Consider the following 20316-nt stretch of genomic DNA (forward strand, 5'->3'; position numbering starts at 1 on the left):
GAGTGGATACGACAACAGCCAAATTGCGTAAGGTGGGGTACCAGGTGGGCCGGATGGTCCGCCGGGTTTCCAACAAACGCGGGGGGTTACGGTGCAAAGACGCCTTGCGGCTGGCGCATGCATTCGTGACCATTCGAGTCCTCTACTCGACTCCTTACCTCCACCTGCGCAAGTATGACGAGAACGCCCTCGAGGTGATTCTCAGGAAGATGTACAAGCGTGCCCTTGATCTCCCGATAACCACGTCCAACTACCGCCTCATGGGCCTGGGGATGGTAAACATTTTCGCGGAGCTCCCGGAGGCACACTTAACCAATCAATATACAAGACTTTCAAAGACGCCGTCGGGACGCCGCCTATTAGCCCGACTACACATCCAGCACCCAACACTGACAGAAGAGCGCATACCCATCCCCGAAGCCTGGAGATACGCCCTGCACGTGCGGCCTCTTCCGGCCAACATGACACGAGACGACCACAGTGGCAGGCGCGCCTTGCGCGGGCGGAGGCACTGGCCCGCTACTATGGGAACAAACACGGAATCTTCTACGTGGACGCCTCCGGCCCTCACCATGGGGGGTGGTACACGGCCGCAGTCGTCCATGAAAACGTCGCGGTGAATGGCTTAACATTCAGAGCTCAAGACATAACACATGCGGAGGAAGTCGCCATCGCGCTAGCTGCCGCAGACGAGGACTCGCGCGTCATCATTACCGACTCGAGAGGGGCCTGCAGAAATATTGAACAGGGATACATTCCTCTCACTGCGTCTCGCATCCTTCAAAACAGTGACTACCTCGTGTCCCCCGCGTCTCGAACGATCGTATGGGCTCCTGCTCATATGGCCCTCGAAGGCAACGAAACGGCAGACGCCGCTTCCCGCGCGCTCACTCTCCGGGCAACGCCTTCAGACCCTTCCGAAATAGATCCCGAACCTAATCCGGCCCTAACGTTTCGAAAAATTACTCAACTATACCAATTCGGCCACGCAAATTATTCTAAGCCCTGTAAGGGCATTACAAAAGCACAGGAACGTACACTCCTCCGCCTTTACACCAAAACACCGCTGTGCCCGGCAGTTTTAAAGCACTTTGATCCTGCCTGTACAGGAAAATGCCCGCACTGTGCGGAGAAGTCTTCGAACATCTTCCACATGGTGTGGGCATGCCAATCAACCCCGAACCTCACCCCAAAACCAAACCCCACCCGGGAGGACTGGGAGGCAGCCCTGCTCGGCTGCTCCGACCTAGCGAGTCAGAAGGCCCTGGTCGACCGAGCACAAGGCGCGGCGGCCGCCAATGGGCTCCTGTAATGAGGAGCCCACCTAGTGAGTGTGAGAGGTGGCCCCCCCTGGGCCACCTCAAGCTTCCTCCGTGTACATTCAATAAAGTTTTTCAGACACAGACAGACAGACAGACAGACAGACAGACAGACAGACAGACAGACAGACAGACAGACAGACAGACAGACAGACAGACAGACAGACAGACAGACAGACAGACAGACAGACAGACAGACAGACAGACAGACAGACAGACAGACAGACAGACAGACAGACAGACAGACAGACAGACAGACAGACAGACAGACAGACAGACAGACAGACAGACAGACAGACAGACAGACAGACAGACAGACAGACAGACAGACAGACAGACAGACAGACAGACAGACAGACAGACAGACAGACAGACAGACAGACAGACAGACAGACAGACAGACAGACAGACAGACAGACAGACAGACAGACAGACAGACAGACAGACAGACAGACAGACAGACAGACAGACAGACAGACAGACAGACAGACAGACAGACAGACAGACAGACAGACAGACAGACAGACAGACAGACAGACAGACAGACAGACAGACAGACAGACAGACAGACAGACAGACAGACAGACAGACAGACAGACAGACAGACAGACAGACAGACAGACAGACAGACAGACAGACAGACAGACAGACAGACAGACAGACAGACAGACAGACAGACAGACAGACAGACAGACAGACAGACAGACAGACAGACAGACAGACAGACAGACAGACAGACAGACAGACAGACAGACAGACAGACAGACAGACAGACAGACAGACAGACAGACAGACAGACAGACAGACAGACAGACAGACAGACAGACAGACAGACAGACAGACAGACAGACAGACAGACAGACAGACAGACAGACAGACAGACAGACAGACAGACAGACAGACAGACAGACAGACAGACAGACAGACAGACAGACAGACAGACAGACAGACAGACAGACAGACAGACAGACAGACAGACAGACAGACAGACAGACAGACAGACAGACAGACAGACAGACAGACAGACAGACAGACAGACAGACAGACAGACAGACAGACAGACAGACAGACAGACAGACAGACAGACAGACAGACAGACAGACAGACAGACAGACAGACAGACAGACAGACAGACAGACAGACAGACAGACAGACAGACAGACAGACAGACAGACAGACAGACAGACAGACAGACAGACAGACAGACAGACAGACAGACAGACAGACAGACAGACAGACAGACAGACAGACAGACAGACAGACAGACAGACAGACAGACGAAGCTATGAGCCCTCGGCGCAACTAGATTCTGTGCTCTTCATCGCATATTGCTTAGAGGATAGGGCACGCGCGGCCACGCTCACCCGCGCCACACGCAGCCGCCGCCGAAGTAGCAGTAACGGAGCGCGAAAGTAACGGAGCGCGAAATGATCCTCCTTCTCGAGCAGTAGGTGTTTCCGCGTGCGATGGCGGTGCCGCCGGCCGCGCCGGTGGAAAGCAGAGCTTCGTTTTCGTTAACGGAACGCGAGGCGTCCGGTCAGCCAGGCGACGATGTTCCCGACAGAGCAAGCGTAGAAAGTTGCGCGCGTACTCGGTATGATTTTTTTCGTCGCTTTATTTAAAGACATTCAACACTCACCGAGCCGCCAGTTTGCTGCTGCAGGGCACCCGTATAGGGGGTTTGATGAAGGCCGCATTAAGGGAACAGCTCCTCGACAAAGGACTGGCCTCTGGCGCACGCCATGATACTTTCCGAGGGCAGGATTATATACATAATCCGAGGGCGAGAAATGCAGAGATCACACCATCGGTTTCGCTGGCTCTTTTGCCGTTTTATCCCCGGCAGAGCACTGAGCCACTGCGAACGCCGGGAAGCCGGTGCTCATCGCGTGGCACCACATGAAAGGACACAATCGGGTCAACACTGCCGCTGCCCCTGAGCAAGCGCCTTGCGCCGTTGATACAGCCCTCAACACTACACATACGAGGCATTTTCTGGCTGTGTCCGGTGAAGTCAACGTTTTTCGAACCACGCAACACGCAACCAAACACTGTAGAGGGGAACAGGCGCGCGCGATGATGCGTGGAGCAAAAACGAAACTACGAAACTCTCACGACCGGATGTAGCGCCATGCCATTTTTTTATTTATTTCGTTTTGCGCTAAACTTGTACTTCCTTACTTGAAACGGTTTAAAAAGTAGGCAAATGCTGTTTATGTACGTTTAAGGTGTATTTCATTTTGCGTTTTATTAACAGCGATAAATCCCTCTCGACCAATCGCGACCGGCCTGCGTTTGTGATCTTCGACGTCATTAACGTGTAGTGTGGGAAATTCGAAGAGGCGTCAGCACCTATCCTTCAGTTTTTCGCTATTTTCTCGCTTATTAAACATCTGTTCGCCGTAAGAATGGTATGACTGTGATTGTGAAAGGATAATCTACCATTAAAGCTCAACTTCCGGTTTATCTTTAGTGTCCCTTTAAATTCGCGAATTGGTAGCGCGGAAACAGGACAGAGCGTAAATTATCTGCATAGAAAACACATCTGTCAACAACACAAGAGCGCGCGGCCGACAGAACTGTGCGGTTGTTTTGCATGCAGACTGTTCTGCATGCGGGCTAAACCGGCTGTCTGTGTTTTGGCCGCGCACACTAAGGAGGATGTGAACAGGAGCTTTCATGCGTCATGTTTTCATAACAAAGCGCTAGAACTAATCGATTCACTTTAAAGGGCGGGAAGCTCCCCAGTTCATGATCCATGTATTTCAACTATAGAACTAATTTATTTTCACTCTTGCAAAGAGAATGTTGGAACGCGTACAGTTCTTTGGTTTAGGAACATGACTAGCTATTGCTGCCTTGACTCCCTTTCATTTCTTGTAACCTTAGCGTGATTTGCAAAGGCATGTTCCTCGCATCTCTTCGCCTACCTCTAAAGTTCACGATAGCCACTGTCGTAAAATTCGCGATCGGCACATAGTATTGTTCTCGCGTATCTATTGATTCAACATGTTTAGGAAGCAGCTCTGACAAACAGATTTCTGGAATGCCGTGGTTCTTCCTGTAGTTTGTGCAATCGTGTTCATACTTACCATTGCTTGTGCAATTCACTATAATACCGGTCCCGGTTAATTTATCACCTGCTAAATGGCCTGGTGTCCTTCAATGAACACGTATTTGATCATTTTACCAGTACGCTCACATCGGCATGGCGGCCGCCGCTGGAGCAGGAAGCGGAAAACACATCTCCACGTACTCAGTGAAAACGGCATCGCGACATAACCACAGTGTAAAGTGAGTTGAACGTTTAGAGTCAATTATACGTGTACGGCTGGTGGCCCGCCTGCTTAACGACCAAGCAGCCAGATGGAAACTATCCATTATGCTGCTTGAGAACGTACGTTTTGTTTTTGCTTTTTGCGAAAGCATGCAGTGGCACTTACATTGTACATGCGTTGGATTCTCTCTGGTTGAAGCGCTGGTCTCGTCGGTGTGCGCGCAAGGCTCGGTGGCAACAGGTGCGGACGTTGGCACCTCGGGCGTCGGTGGAGGGGGAAGATAGGGCGGCACCTTCTTGGACGCAGCGTACATCAGGGAGCGCCGACGGCGTTTCTTTCTCGAAGACTTGGTACGTAGCCGCGACGTCCCAAACTGAGTTTCGTTCGGTGAAGCTGCATCGTAATTATCGGTGAATGCTTTGCTGCGATCGTCTACTTTGTCCTCCATGTCGGCCGCCAGCCCAGCGAAAGGGAGTTACACGTGTACGTCTGGTCTTATAAAACCAAAACAAATTCGCGGAGCCTATTCTAACGCTATGACTTCTGGCGCGTCTTCTTCTTCTCCCCGCGTTGCCGCGTCTCGTGTCATCTCGCCTCCCAAAGATTGGCTCATACTCACTACGGGCGATTGGCCAAGAAGCAGGCGGTTTCAGCTATGGTTATTAGAATTAAAACAAAAACTAAGCTTGCGTAGCAGAAATGAGAAAATAAATAATATTTACAATTTTGAGATATAATAATTTCTATATAAAGAAGTGAAACAATACGAATAATTCATAATTGTATAAATTCAGCAACGGTAATTTTTTTTTGTCTAATGAAATTGTAACCTGCAAGAAAAGCATCGCTGCGGCTGGATCGCCGTGAAGTCGCCCCAAAAGAAAGAATGGGTGGCGAGATTAGTGATAGCCCAAGTTTTCGAAATTGGATTTCCAAGAGTTTTCTTTTTCTTAAAAATCGGCGGCACGAGAGAAGAACATACTGATTGGATTCAGGTGCATTGCAAGAAGAACATAAAGGGGAAACAGCGAGACCATGACATGTGTAAGTAAAAATTTAGAGGCGATATACGGCATCTCACATTTGTAAAGGAAACTTTCAGTTGTCTTGAAGGACACCAATTATTATCCCACGGGTAACAGAGATGGTGGCTGTTACAAGACGATGTTCAAATAAATTTTGTCGAATTTTGCGACATAGAGAAATTTCTGTCTCTAGCCGCGGTTACATAAGCTAATGTCGACAAAACAGATATGACAGGGCCATTAAGGGATGCTCGTGCGAGTGAATCAGCCATTTCGTTCAAATGCAAACCACGATGTCCCGGTACCGAAAGCAAGGGCACTATAACGTAAAATGATTCCAAACTGTTTTGATTCCATACTCCTCACGTCAAATTTACGTAACCACCGACCCAAGCATCGGGCGGTGACCCGCAGCGTTGACTGAACAACCCAATCAAACACTCTCCTCGTTTATAGGAGGTCACCGTTATTCACTTTCAAAACAAAAAAAAATTGTCTACCCTCAGTGGTTTTTCTTATCTAATTGGCTGACAAGAGGCGAGGAGCACGCTCTACTGGAGAGGGCTTCGATGGGGCCGAGCCAGCACAGTGAAAATAGATAACCGCATGAAGAGGGTGGTGCCGGCTTCTCCGATTGGTCCGCTTCGCCTTACTTAGCTTGCAGTGGCTGGTCGAAAATCGCGGCGGCGTGAAACGGAAGGATAAGAATGCCGCTAAAACGGATCCTCAGCAAGGAAGAGTTGGCCGAGCGATGTCGTATGCATGCCAAAAGGGCTGGATAACGTTTTACTGCCACGCAAAAAGGCTTATCATGCGTAAATAAATACATGCTCACCGGCAGTTGCGAGTAGCGAGGGCCTGAGTGATCGGCGGGCAGCCATCCTCTATTCCTTTCGGAACGGGGCAGTCTGTGGCAATTCAGAAAAATTTTCAGTTTTGTTCGGCATATTAATGCATTTTTTTCGTACACGTCTCTTTGACGTGGTGAGTTTTCGCGGTGTTGTGAGGTCGCGTGACAGACAGGCGAAGTTGGCGTAGCAAGAAAACATTGGACCAATAGCAGAGGGCTAATAATGAAAAGGCGTCGAATCAGGAACGATTATTTTTCTTTTGTGCGGTTTCATCATGTATAATCAGTGTGTACACGTTATATCAGATGGGGAGCTATCGCGGTTTTCGTGACGTCTCGTGACAGACAGGCGAAGTTGAGAGTGGCCCGAAAATGTTTTGACCAATCGTGGAGGCTGACTGGGGAAATTTGAATCAAAACAGTTTGGAATCATTTTACGTTATAGCGCCCCAAGTGTACTTGCCGTAAGTACGAAGGAACCACTTAATAAAATTTTCGCAGAATTTTTGAATTTGAAGAGGCTGTAAGTGCTGTGCATACAGACAGCGAGTCCGTCACAATAACAGCTAATGTCTTGTTTTGGGGAATCTTAGGTATTTGGGAATAGTTCTGCATGAAATATGGGTGTGAAGTCAGGAAGGCGAAGAGAGTCAGACCATTGATGAGATTCAGCGAAGATCCCCACTCCTGCCTTCATATTGCATAGACAAGCGTCAATAGCTATTTTGTTGTCAGTAGACAGCTGGCTTAGGTGGACTTGTAAGATATTAAATAAATGTCTGCTAGGCAATATTTTAGCATAATTTGGCAATATGTCCTCGTATTAAATTTTTAGGCCTGTTAAGACATCATTCGAATGGCAAACTTGACGTATGGACACATTCAATTGTAGTAACTGTGCGTGCACAAATATTATCTGAGGACTGCGTAATCGCAGCCATGATACGTAAAAAAACTAAGGAGGTTAAGTAATAAATGTGTATTGTGAACGTCTTCTTGAAAACTCGTAGATTTTTTAAAAAGCCTGAACCGTAAACATGCGCAATCTAAAATGTAGGGTGGGTATATGAGCTTCCTGATATAACACACTGTTGGCAACGAATCTAAGTACCCTAAGGCATAATCGTTGAGTTTTTCTTTCTAAAAGTATGATAGGTTTCATATTATAGGCGGTACCACCGCAAAATTATACCCAACCGAGTTCTATTATGGGCCGAACATACATCGTATACAGGGTGTCCCAGCTATCACGCAGCACGATTTAAAAAAAAAGAGGAACGGCGTTACACGAAGTAAACCTAGTGCGTATTGTTTCCAGTACGGTGGAGTAGCCGCCAGTAATTTTTTCGTTACTGAGATTCAATTATTTATTGTAATTAATTATGTAACCCAAGAAGCACTGTCCTAATTATCAAAGTGTCAATGAGAAAGTTGTAGAGCAACATGAAAAACTCCCGATACAGCTTTCTGTTGCTAAATACGTGCTACAAAAATGTGTTTTTCCGAGTCTGAAACAAGCCCGCGAATACACGCAGAATTGCCGCACGACTGGCCGCTCGAGGCACTTTGCGTGTATTCGGGGGCTTCTTTCGTGCTCGGAAAAACACTGTTATGTAGCACATATTGAGCAACAAAAAGCTGTATCGGGAGTTTTTCATGTTGCTCTACAACTATCTCATGGACACTTTGATAATTAGGCCACTACTCCTCGAGTTAGATAATTATTTACAATTATTTATTAAATCTCAGTAGCGAAAAAAATACTGGCGGCTACTCCACTGTACTGGAAACAATACGCACTGGGTTTGCTTCGCGTAACACCGTTCCTCTTTTTTTTAAATCGTGCTGCGTGATAGCTGGGACACCCTGTACATTATTAGTAAAGTATTCCTCCGTAGTCTACAACGACGGTGTCTGAGCCATTGGAGCAGAGGTACGGCACGTTATGCCTTTGTTGTAATATGTTCAATGTGAGTACGCCAGGCGAGTTTGCCATCGCATATAACACCAAGGTATTTGATCGAGTCAACTTGAGTAATTATTTCCTGGTGATATCGGAGGGACATATGCACTTGTGCCGTTACCGGAATAACTTGTACAGCACTTTTATCAACAATCAACGACATGTCTCAAGCTTTTCTAGGTAATTCTGCAACAATTGATGTAGTGAGTGCATACGAGTCGCGGATGTAAAAAATGCGATATCGTCCGCATAAGAATATACGTATACTATTCTAGACAAAATAATTGTACTTAGCAAAATGTTAAATAAGATAGGAGAAGGAACGGCACCATATCGGTAAACTTGTAGACTGAAGGTTATTGAATAGATTAAGATATTCTACAGTGTCTTGTGCTTTTGCTATATCTAGCGTCACCAAAGCTGCATACTCTCGTTTGCGGCAAGCGAGTTTAAGGCGGCTGTCTCGATCTACATGGGTGTACCAAATGGAGTGCCCGGGACGAAATCTTATCTAACAAGGACTGAGAAGTGTATCGTCCCACATAACATTTGTTTTGCGTCCATGGACAACTCTTTCAATTCATTTTACGATATTGAAAGTAAGGGAAATTCGCCGTGTCTTGTCTAAGTTAAGTCCAGCTGCTTTTTTCGTCAACAGTGAAATGATTTTAGCCACCCTCCACTCTTTTGGAACCCAGTAATTTTTAGAGAAAAATTTACTATATTTAGTAGGTTCTGAGGCGCATATTCAAACAAACATTTTACCATTCCTGTTGCAATTTCATCTGGACCTGCGGCTGACGCCGGTAATAAACTAATAATTTCCTCAACCTCTGTCCAATGTGTCTTCCAGAAAGTCGTCTCCCGAGGGAAGTTTTGATAGTTCTGTGAGCAATTTATACATGCAACCTTGTGCTAGACCTTTACTAATTTCCTCAAGTGACTCTGACAACTATTTTGTTGATAGAAGGACAGAGTTGGTATTTACTGGACGCCGGTATAACTTTAAGGAATCGAAGAAGTGTAAGCAGAGCTTTTTATTACCAGACTTCGAAAGGTGTTTTGAATCATAATCGTCCTTAGCTTTCGAAACTTTCCGCTTAAATGTAGCAGCTACATAAGTATAATTATCCCAATTAACAGGGTATTGGTTATATAAAAGTGTTTCCATGCAGCCTTTCGATGCTTAAATGTTAGCTCGCAGTCGAAATTCCACCAGGCATATTAAGGCTCATTGCCTTAATATGCCTCTCGATGTCTTCCTGAGCGCTTAAAGCCCATTTTAACGCACATTTAAATTTTAATGATTTAAAAATAATTTACAAAAGTGCGCACATGATTATCCAAACAAGTTAACGGTGTAATCTGTTCAAAAATTTTCGGTAGGTGATCAATCACTCTTATTACCGGAGTCAAAAGTGTTCCCGGGGGTGACAGAAATGTTCTAGCTTACAAACGCAAGATCGAGGGCACAGCGTGACGGACCCCGAACGGAAAATATGTACTCCCAAATTTAAACAGGAGAAACGCTTTGATAAAACCAATCCCACAAGTGTTTGCCACAAGTATATATCCGTTGGGAAACCGCACGATATATGGTGAGAATTAAAGTCACCTACTAGTATGGCAGTTCTTCTGACTGCAAGCAACAGTGGTATCGAGATAACGGGATCTTGCACTCCAGAGGACAAGCACGTGCTAATTACAGAAAATGGCGTGCAAGCAGGAAGCGGTATACCCAATACTAGCATTTCACATTCTGGTGACATTATCTGATGTGCTATTGTAGCTTTATGGCAGATATTTGCTAACCCAAAGAAAACTACAGGCGATCCAATTGCGAACATCGGAACTTTTTTAGATTAAAAGTTAGATCAGCTGCAAGCCAAGTTTTCTGTCAAATACGTAATAAAATCTGGACAATGTTTCGAAGCAATATATAGTAAATATGTTAGAGCGGAAAGTACGATACGACAGTTCCGACCGAATAACTGTTAGACTTTCTATGGTAAAAGAAATCATAGCAGCAGAGACCGCTTCGTCTACAACGCTCTCTTTCAAGAACTACGTAGCCGAAGCCTATCTCACTAACTTTTTAGCCTTGCAGTTGGTGGGAGAGCTATACTTTTTGTCTACCGGTGATCTTTTGCGTTTAAGCGATCAGGGCTCTATTTCTACATCCTGATTTTCCCTCCCATTTTTCCTTCTGTTCGGCCGAGAACCAGCACTGCCCCTCGACACAACCCTCCCTGTTCACGCAGCGCCCACCAGTGAATACGCACTTGATGCCGTCGCCCGCGATGCCCACGCAAGGGAAATTGCCCGTGACCGCCTTCTGCGCTCCCAAGAGAGTCAAAGGCGTTTGTACGACCAGCGACACCGAGACGTGCACTTCCCGCCTGGTTCTTTGGTGCTTCTATGGTCTCCGCCGCGTCAGGTCGGCCTGTCGGAAAAACTGCTGTCTCGTTACATGGGCCCCTACCGAGTGCTTCGTGCCGTGACTCCCGTCACCTACGAGATCGCCCCTGACGCCCCAACTGCTTCCCAGTCCAGTGATATCGTGCACGTTACACGTTGAAGCAGTATCACCCTCCCAGTGATGACATTTAGACGCTCCGGGACGTCGCTTCTGCCGCCGGGGGATTATGCTACACGCTTGTGGTATTTGGTTGTTTGAACGATGCGCGCGGGCGCCATCACTCGAGAAAAGAAGAGGAAGAAGAAGCTGGGCCCACGCTGTGAGTCTAACCGGTCAGCGCTGCAACCGCTGTTGTAAATACAACCTGTAAATAGTTGGTTGTCTTACTGACTGGTCCTTCGCGTAACAATATCACCAAGATTCCACAATTTAGCCGAGGGGGAAGTCTGCTTTTTGACAGACCAGGCTTGTGTACAAGATTTACTGAAGTGAAATGTTTTTGCGACACATCAGGTGGGCAGTTTCGTTCCTCGTCACCTTGCATGTACCAAAGGCCTAGTCCGTGGTGCGGACTTAAGTCTATGTCCCGCAGAAATTTTGGAATCCTTGCAGCCATGTCGTTGATAATACGCGCATGCCCACAGAAACCGTCACTGCTACGTTTTCTGGCATGAATCGTCCATCAGATTTCAAGACATGGCCACTGATAAACCGAGTAGAACATCTATCACCCCGTGTGCTTCAGTGTCTAAAACGCTGGCGGTTTGGACACTGCAGGAAGATTTCAGGTCAAACACACGGTGCCGTATTTTTGGAGAAGGTCATAGTTCGAGTAACTGTTCTTCCCGTAATGAGTCCTGCTGCCTTTGCAGCTGTACTCACCCTGCAAATGAGCCTAATTGCTCTGCAAGGTAGAAACACCTACAAATCCTTGAAATAATTGACAGACGCCGACGCTCTCGTCGCGAGAACATTGCAGAAAGTCAGAACAGGACTCAAGGGTATGCTGGTATAACGGCCCAGTCAAACATGGAGCAGGCAAAACTGAATCTCTCAGGCTGTTGCAGCTTTTCTACAAAAGGCGTAGGAAACAGCACTGGAACGCACTATGGTGAATCTCACCGGCTCCCTTGTTCAGGCGAGGTGACACAAATAGCTCAGTGGTTTAAACTTACTGATAAAGCTCCCACTAAGGGTCAGCTGCCTATTACACCGCGGAGTCAACCTACTGAAGTGTCGACTGTGCAACAATTGACTAACAACAATGTAGCAAAGCCAACAACTTCTGAGAAAGTTGACCAGATCATCCTCTCCGACACAGATGGGATGGAAAATCAAGATGTAAGAATGGACCCCTGATCGCTTAAACGCACAAGATCACCGGTAGACAAAAAGATCTAACACTCTCACCAACTCCAAGGCTAAAAAGTTAGTGGGAGATTCTACTAGGAACTTCTTGAAAGAGAGCGTTGTAGACGAGGTGGTCTCTGCTGCTATGATTTCTTTTACCATAGGAAGTCCAACAATTATTCGGTGGAGCTGTCGTTTCGTACTTTCCGCTTCAAAATATTTATTATAAATTGCTCCTAAACATTCTCCAGATATTATTATTTTACAGGAAACTTGACTTGCAGCTGATCTGACTCTTAATCTAAAAAAAATCCGGTGTTTTCGATTGGATCGCCTTTCCCGAGGAGGTGGTTTAGCTTTCATTTGGGTTAGCAAAGATCTGTCACGTCAGATAATGTCACCAGAATGTGAAATGCTAATTTTCGGTATGGTGTAATGGGTAAACCCGCCCGTCCGTCCTTCCTTATGTCACGTAAGGCGATCGCTTCCAAGGTAGAGCCCGCAGCAGCGACCGAATTGACCTTTGTGCTGCCTCTCGCTTCAATGCGAACTAAGCGGCGAGAACAGAGTGCACGCAAAGCTATCAGCGCTCAGCGCACTCGATCCTCATCGCAAAATCGCTTTGAAGATAAGGGTCCACACGGCCGTGCCATACGCAACCGATGCCGGAATACGCTTGGACGCGGCTGATAATGGTTTGACACGTATGGTTAAGGCGCTAAAGAGCAATAGCAGTTTATAATGATCAGAACGTCATCAGCGCAGCTGGCGCCGCCACCTCCAGTAGCTTGCTTGCGTCATCATTTCACATTACGCCGCCGCCCACAGCAGTTCGTGTCTAAAAAAAATTTAATTATGGAGTTTTACGTGCCAAAACCAGTTCTGATTATGAGGCACGCCGTAGTGGGGGACTCCGGAAATTTGGACCACCTGGGGTTCTTTAACGTGCACCTAAATCTAAGTACACGGGTGTTTTCGCATTTCGCCCCCATGGAAATGCGGCCGCCGTGGCCAGCAGTTCGTGTCGCCGTAGGGTTGTCGTTTATACTGGTCAGATAAAGTTTCAGAACGTTCATAACAACACCGGGCTGCGCGGAGGTAAGCAAGTGGCACAATTAATATATTTTGTCAATATCTTAATAGAAATCGACAAATTCCCTCATTTCAGACAACGAAACTTAAACTCTGTTACTCAGCAATGAGATATGATATCACAATTCTGTAAATTGCACATGACAGCACATCTACAGTGGACCAATTTACATATTGCCACATCGTGCAACAGGTGCCCCATAATAAGAAAGAGGAAGACGCGCGCTAGTCCATGCGCCGTCACCTGCTATGACAGGCGCCAGCCAAGAAGGAAACTGAGATCCTTCGATGCAGGCGCGGGTGCTTGAGTTTTGCGTTTTCATCAGCTGGCGGTCAAAGACTCGGACTGAACGCTTCAGGTCGCCTGTTCTTCTAGAACCTGACAATGTTATACATGGCTCCCAAATAGACCATTAATTTGTGAGAACTCTTGCAAAACTCTTGCAATAAAATTTGTCTACTTTGGATGTTCTAATGAATGCAATTTACAGAACTGCAATATCTGCTCCAGGCGCAGAGCTACAAATTTGTAAACCTAGTGCTATATTTTCAAGCTTGCCAATATTTGAAAATGCCATTAAATAAATACAAGCCCTAAATCAAAATGTCACTAGAATTGGACTTTCTGTCTGAAATGCAACAAACATCATTAAGATCAGCGCACTGGTTATCTCAGAAACGCGTTTCTGCATTTTACATGTATTTGAATAAGCGGCATCAGAGTTGGGCCCGAGCTAAAGCTTCCTCTTAATATTGCACTGTACCTCGCGTTCGACCGTTGGCTCCCGCATCGCCAACGTGGCAAAGGCCAAATCAGCATTTTGTGAGGTAGCTGTGACTATTGTGCTCTAAGGCCTAGCAAAGGTCTTGCAACGCAGGCAGCACTGCTGCCGGGTTGAATGTGCGACACAAAATAGGGACGGTTGTAATTTAAACGCATTACCGAGAGTGTCACCTCAGCGATTTCCACGAACCGCGATCCCGTAACGCACCGTTAAATTTCACTAACTCAGGTAGCGCTCAATCGCGTTAAGCCAGGGTGCGCCGAGAAACCGTCGGAGACAGACACCACGAATTAATTGCGAGTGGCTTGTGCTTTGGTGGTTATTTATGTCATTGCAACACTTACGTCATGCGTCGCGTTCGTAGAAGGTGTGTGTTAGGAATACGAATGGCGGAGAGGACGCGCACGAGTGCATGTCCCTTTCTCGCGGTCTCGGTGAATAGAGTCAACGAAACTAAGGGACCAGGGGCGTGAGCAGGAGGAGAGGCGGCCTTGGCTTCTGCTCCCTTGGCGCCAGCGGTGTGGGTTGGCGATGTAATTGATGCCTCGCAGATAGCAATTCTCTCGGTGAGAATTCTATCTGCCTCGCAGATAGCGTTGATTCTTCGGGACATCGTAAACATTAGCAGGGAAGAAGTTTGGGCGTGTTGGTGGGTCATTGTAATCTTAACTGGGATTCATAGCGCTAAAACGACACAAGGACGAGGAAGAACACGGGACGAGCGCTCGTCCCGTGTTCTTCCTTGTCCTCGTCCCGTGTTCTTCCTCGTCCTTGTGTCGTTTAGCGCTATGAATCCCAGTTAAGATTACAATCGTAAACATATAAACAAGCGCGTGACTACCATCCGCCTTTTAACTAGATGTGCTTGTTATGTGCGGACAGAGATAATATATATATATATATATATATATATATATATATATATATATATATATATATATATATATATATAAAGGAGAGGTCAGGAAGTCTAGGGGTCCGGTTTTTTCGCAAGTGCAACCACACAAAGCGAACAAATATTGACAAGGAAAGCGTCGGAATAACAACATATACCACGTGTCCTGCGTAACTTGTGCCACAGTTTTACAATGTATAAATGCCACGTGTGCGCTTTAGGGCATGCGGCGAAACCAAATTAATGCTGCTTTCTGTGGCTTTTTTATGTTTTATATTTCGCCCACTTACATGGTTCTTTCACAAGATATTACATTCAGACCGATACAAATTCCCGATATAGCTTCCTGTTGCTGAATACGCCCTAAGAATGTTTTTTTTTTCCAAGCCGGAAAGAAGCCCGTGAGGTGTAACGCGCAACTAGACGCCGGGCATTTTTTCGCGTTGTTAAGCGAACAGCGTAAGAACTACATTTGAGGTGAAGTTCAGCAAGTGCTATGCCACAAGAATACACTTTCTCACCTCAGAATAATGAAAAAGTACCTGGAGAAATAAAGCTATCTGGATTTCTAAACGAGTTTCCGCGCCACTAAGAATGTTTAGTATCTCCAATCTTTCCCACGATGACTTCGCGGAAAAAGCGAAATTATAGCCTGAAAGTAATTTCGTTCCTTTTCTCGAAGTCATGCCAGAAGGTGTACGCCACTAATTAAAATAATTTATTAGCACGTCGAGTGCTTTGAATTAAGATTTTATTCGATGCCTAGTTACACTGGTTACGTTTACAAATTTACGTTCACTAATACTTTTTTTTTATTGCGCGACCTTCGATACCGCCACTGGTGGCCAATATAGGACTGCACGGGCCGCTCTTTCCGGTCAGGGCAAGGCCAGAGCCAGAAGGCTTAATGCGCAGGTCCGTCCGAGCTCGGCCCAGTCATTTCAAACTATAGGCCTCTACCCGGCAAGCACGGGCCCGAAAGATCTCGGTCCGGCTCGACCCATTCCGACGTAGTAGCCCTTGAGCCTAAACGAAGCATGGTCGAGTTGTCGGTTATTGTGAAGATACAGCCGAATGACACGCAACAGGCGGAGTTTTCTGTTTCAGGTTTTACTGCAGTTGGAGTGGAAAAAGTAACAGCATTCTGATAGAAACGCCCGTATTGAGATTTCCAAATATTTTTCGGCTTTACATATTTTTTTTAAATCGGTCGTGGCAGATAACATAATTCTAGTCCTTGAGTTAGATGATTCAAAAAGGTGGACACTACTTGCACGAGACATAAAAATTCATGATAAACTATTTGACAATTATTTGCGAATTACCTTTTTAATTAATAAGAAGCGATAAAGGTTGATAAGGGTCAGATCAAGACCGAAAAGGTTGATAGCAACCCATAAATGTTGATAAGGATGGCATGGCATGGAAAGAACTTTATTTTGGTCCAGAGAAACTAGGGCACGAGGGCAAAAGCCCCCAGGCTAAGTCGGTGGCTCCGCCTACGTAGGCACCGGTAGGCGAAAGGCTTTCCCGATGTCGTGAGCTCTCCGGACGGCCAGGTGTTGATCATGGAGGACTTCGCTTGGATATGCGTCGACTCCAGACCTCCTCACTGTTGAGGATAGCGCCTTCTTCGGAAACTCGCACAATTCCACTGCCAGATTTTAATGTTATTGCTGTCGTTTGTAGCCATTATGAAACCATTGCTTCACTACCCGAACCCTAGAGTCTGCGCTCGGGCTACCGTTTGTGCCTCCGTGGACTGCTGATGCAGCCGCTGCGTTTGCCTTTTTGCCTTAACTATGGGCCTTTCTAGTTGACGCACTCTAGCATCTAGATTAGTGATGAGCTCCATGATTTTCGCCAGTCTTGTCTATTGTTGCTAACCTTGAGGCTATTGTTACTTTTCGGGGTTTGAGGGTGCCTCACCCTCTTCCATCTCCTCTGCCTCAGCGGTTTCTAAATCTTCCTCCTCCGTTTCACTAATGAGATCAGGGTGGGGGGCTTTACGTTTGGGTTTGCCGGCCAGGGGTTTTGGAGCCGTTGGCTACATCTGACTACGGGGTGTTTCGGACCCTTCTTTAAAGGATTTGAAAGCTTCCCTGAGCTCAGACAGTTCTTGCCTCAATTTCCGATTTTCGGATTCTAATGCCAATATTCGTGGATTTGACTCACGTTCCCGCTATGCCCTACCGTTAGTACTCCTAGTCCTTGTCTTTGTCGGTTGTCCTGGTTTCCCAGGGCCTCCATACTTGACTCGGTCGGCCCAGGTTGCTCTTGAGGTCGACTGTGATCGGGACCTCGATCTTTTCCCAGGCCCTCGTGGTTGCGAGTCGACATCAGAAGATTCTCCGGAGCTGGGTTCTCCTCTGGATCGACAACGCCCCCTGGAGCGGGTGCGCCCTCGTGAGCTGCAGCGCCCTCTCGTGCGAGAGCGCAAGTTGGCGACAATTTCTTGCATCACCCCTTTGCGCTTGGAATAGTCGCTGTCGTCAATGTCGTCGACCACCTGTCTATAGCGCTCTTGCTGTCGTTGGCGCCTTCGAAGCCTTCGTCTCACGATATAAGGCATCTAGAACCTTTGACGGCAAATGGCACACTTGGGATCACATTGATGATCTTCAGGAGGGGGAAGTTATTCCACAACCCTACATTTTCTAACACTTGCCGGATTGGGACGCACATCAGATCTATGTCCGATTTCGCCACAGCCGTATCACACATCTATCTGTCGTCGGTAGAGATTACAGGGCATCAGTACGTTACCAGAAATGACGTGGTTTGGCATTCTTTGTCCCTCAAAAAGTACCACCACCGTTGTAGTTTCCTTGATCCGAGGTACCTCGACGAGGTCCGAATTTCGATGATTAACGAAAAGGGTTTTTAGTTCCGCGTCGCTAATGTCCAGGTCGATACCGCGAACACCCTTGCATGTATCTTCTCCTGCTGCGGTGTAGGCCGCCACTTCGAAGGGTCCATCCTTCGTATGGATCTTGCGTACCTTGGCGTAAGCTCATGCGTTTTTCTTCCCACGAAGTCGACACCACCAAAATGTTTTGAGAGCCGTTCGGACCGTACGTGTCCTCCGCCGTGTCTTCCGGTGCTAAGGCTGCCACCTTGACCAGCGCTCTGGAGAGATGTACCATGCTGAACTTTTTAACGTCGAGGCCGCCACGTAGGTGCACAATTATCTTGACGTGATCCCTCGGTATAGAGGCGGTGGTGACGCGCTTAAGCACATTCTGCGAGGTGGCCGTGCGGCGACTACCTTTCCCGCCATGGTTGGTATCCTTTATAGCCACGGATTTTCCGCCAGCGGCTAATGCACGTCTCCTTCAGCGAGTGATTGCTGTCATCCATCCGATATCTTCTTGCGAGGTGATCTCCATGCCTTCAACAGCTAAGCTGGAGGCCATGCCTACACTCCGTCGTGCGCGTGAGGCCAAGGCCTACAGCGCGAGTTAGGGGCTAGCACCTTTTCTACGTGGCACCCAGAAAACAGTTTGCAAAGAGCCGAAAAATGGACCCACCGGCAAAAAATGGGCATCCACGTAATCCTTGCGATAAGATGCGTCGATGGACACCAGGTTCTCAGGGGTGGCACAAAAATTTCCGCACAAAAACATTGATCGAAGCGGGAGCCGATGTTTGCACGACCGCAAGTTGATAACGATCGGGTCGATTGCGATAAGGTTAATAACAATCCATAAGGGTCGGATCGAGTCCGATAAGGTTGATAACAACCGATAACGGTTTATAAGGGTTTATAATGGTTGGGTCAAGTTTGACAAGATTGATAATGACACCGGGCTGCCTGGAGATGAGCAAGTGGTACAATGCTTACGCATACATAGACAACTCCTGTAGCGTTTCTGCCGTAATATTTTTCGTGCTTGAACAGTTAGAAAGAACGTATGAACAACATCCCAAAGTCTTTATCGACGATTCGGTTGATATAGAGCACGGTACAAGCGCTGTGCCCGTGAGACGCTGCAAAAAAAAGTGCTGTTTGGCAATTAGATTAAGGTACCGTTAATTATCCGTTAATTCGAATTTTTTTCTGTCAGTGTTTGCAACTATGTGTTTGTACCTCTTATCTCTAAAAGCGTTCAGCGCCATACTCCGGGTACCTCGATTTCGAAAATACCTGGAAAGAGACAACGGGGCAGCGTCGGCAGCGTTACTTGCACTCGCTTTTTAGCAGACGCCAGCTTGATAGCCGAGCCAGATGTCCCGCCCGGGCCTTGATCCCCCGTTAATATTTCCCCCTTCTTTCTACCTATGACCGCTTGCGAACACTTGGTTGGCTGCACGCTGCCACTTTGTTGTGTGTGCCACTGTGTTGCCATACTTATGCGATGCGCCACGCCATGCAATATTAGAAGCGGTATATCCGGGGGACAAGGGCTACAGCAACAATGGGGACGAACAAATGACTGAGGAACTTAACAGACGAAATGTAAGAGTGGGGTTGAAAATTTATGTGGAGAAGACAATGTTCAATAGCCTGGCAAGGGAACAAGAATTCAGGATCGCCAGTCAGTCTCTAGAGTCTGTAGAGGAGTACATTTATCTAGGCCAATTACGCACAGGGGACCCTGATCATGAGAAGGAAACTTACAGAAGAATAAAATTGGGTTGGAGTTCATACGACAGGCATTGCCAAATGCTGACTGGGAGCAAACCACTGTCGTTGAAAATAAGAGTGTACAGTCGTTGCATTCTACCGGTGCTAACATATGGGGCAGAAACTTGGAGATTAACAAAGAAGCTTGAGAACTAGGTTCCGGATCGCACAAAGAGCGATGGAACGAAATCACTGCATCTCCCGCCATGACGTAGAGGGCGTGGCCTACGTAGACGCCGCGGAATACAGAGAACGCAAAGGGATGTCCGTAATAGCGGTAAACGCGGACGGGGAACCCTCCGCGAGCGGCACCGTGAGGACGGACAACCCCGAAGTTGAGGAGGAAGCCGCCATAACATTAGCGGTGGCCTCCACAAAAGTGAAAGTTATCGTAAGCGACTCAAAAATTGCAGTTCACAATTTCGCGAAAGGACGCATCTCACCAGAGGCGCTCAATATTCTAAATAGTAACAGCGACCGTCATCGCCGGACGATCCAAATTATTTGGGCACCCGCGCACTCCTCTCTCCCCGGCAGCGAGGTGGCTCACAACGTAGCTCGAGGACTTACTCGCCGAGAAAGTGAGCCCACCCAGCCGGGAACGAGAGGAGACCGCATGGTCAGCTACAAAGAAATAACCGATTACTATCGGCTGGGAAGAACCCTCTACCCACCAGCTCATTCCGCGCTAACCAGGAAACAGGCGGTGGCCT

At 47.4% G+C, this 20316-nt stretch overlaps 1 protein-coding gene and 1 pseudogene across 2 annotated transcripts in view; one reads left to right on the forward strand and one right to left on the reverse strand.

The window, feature by feature from the left end:
* LOC119441548 (chymotrypsin-elastase inhibitor ixodidin-like) overlaps positions 1–20316 on the reverse strand; it is a 122801-nt gene that overhangs the window by 65291 nt on the left and 37194 nt on the right. The gene's annotated exons all lie outside the window — the stretch shown is intronic.
* On the forward strand, positions 462–1344 carry LOC125943046 (uncharacterized; annotated as a pseudogene).

Source organism: Dermacentor silvarum, chromosome 2 (assembly GCF_013339745.2).
Source record: "Dermacentor silvarum isolate Dsil-2018 chromosome 2, BIME_Dsil_1.4, whole genome shotgun sequence".
NCBI lineage: Eukaryota > Metazoa > Arthropoda > Arachnida > Ixodida > Ixodidae > Dermacentor > Dermacentor silvarum.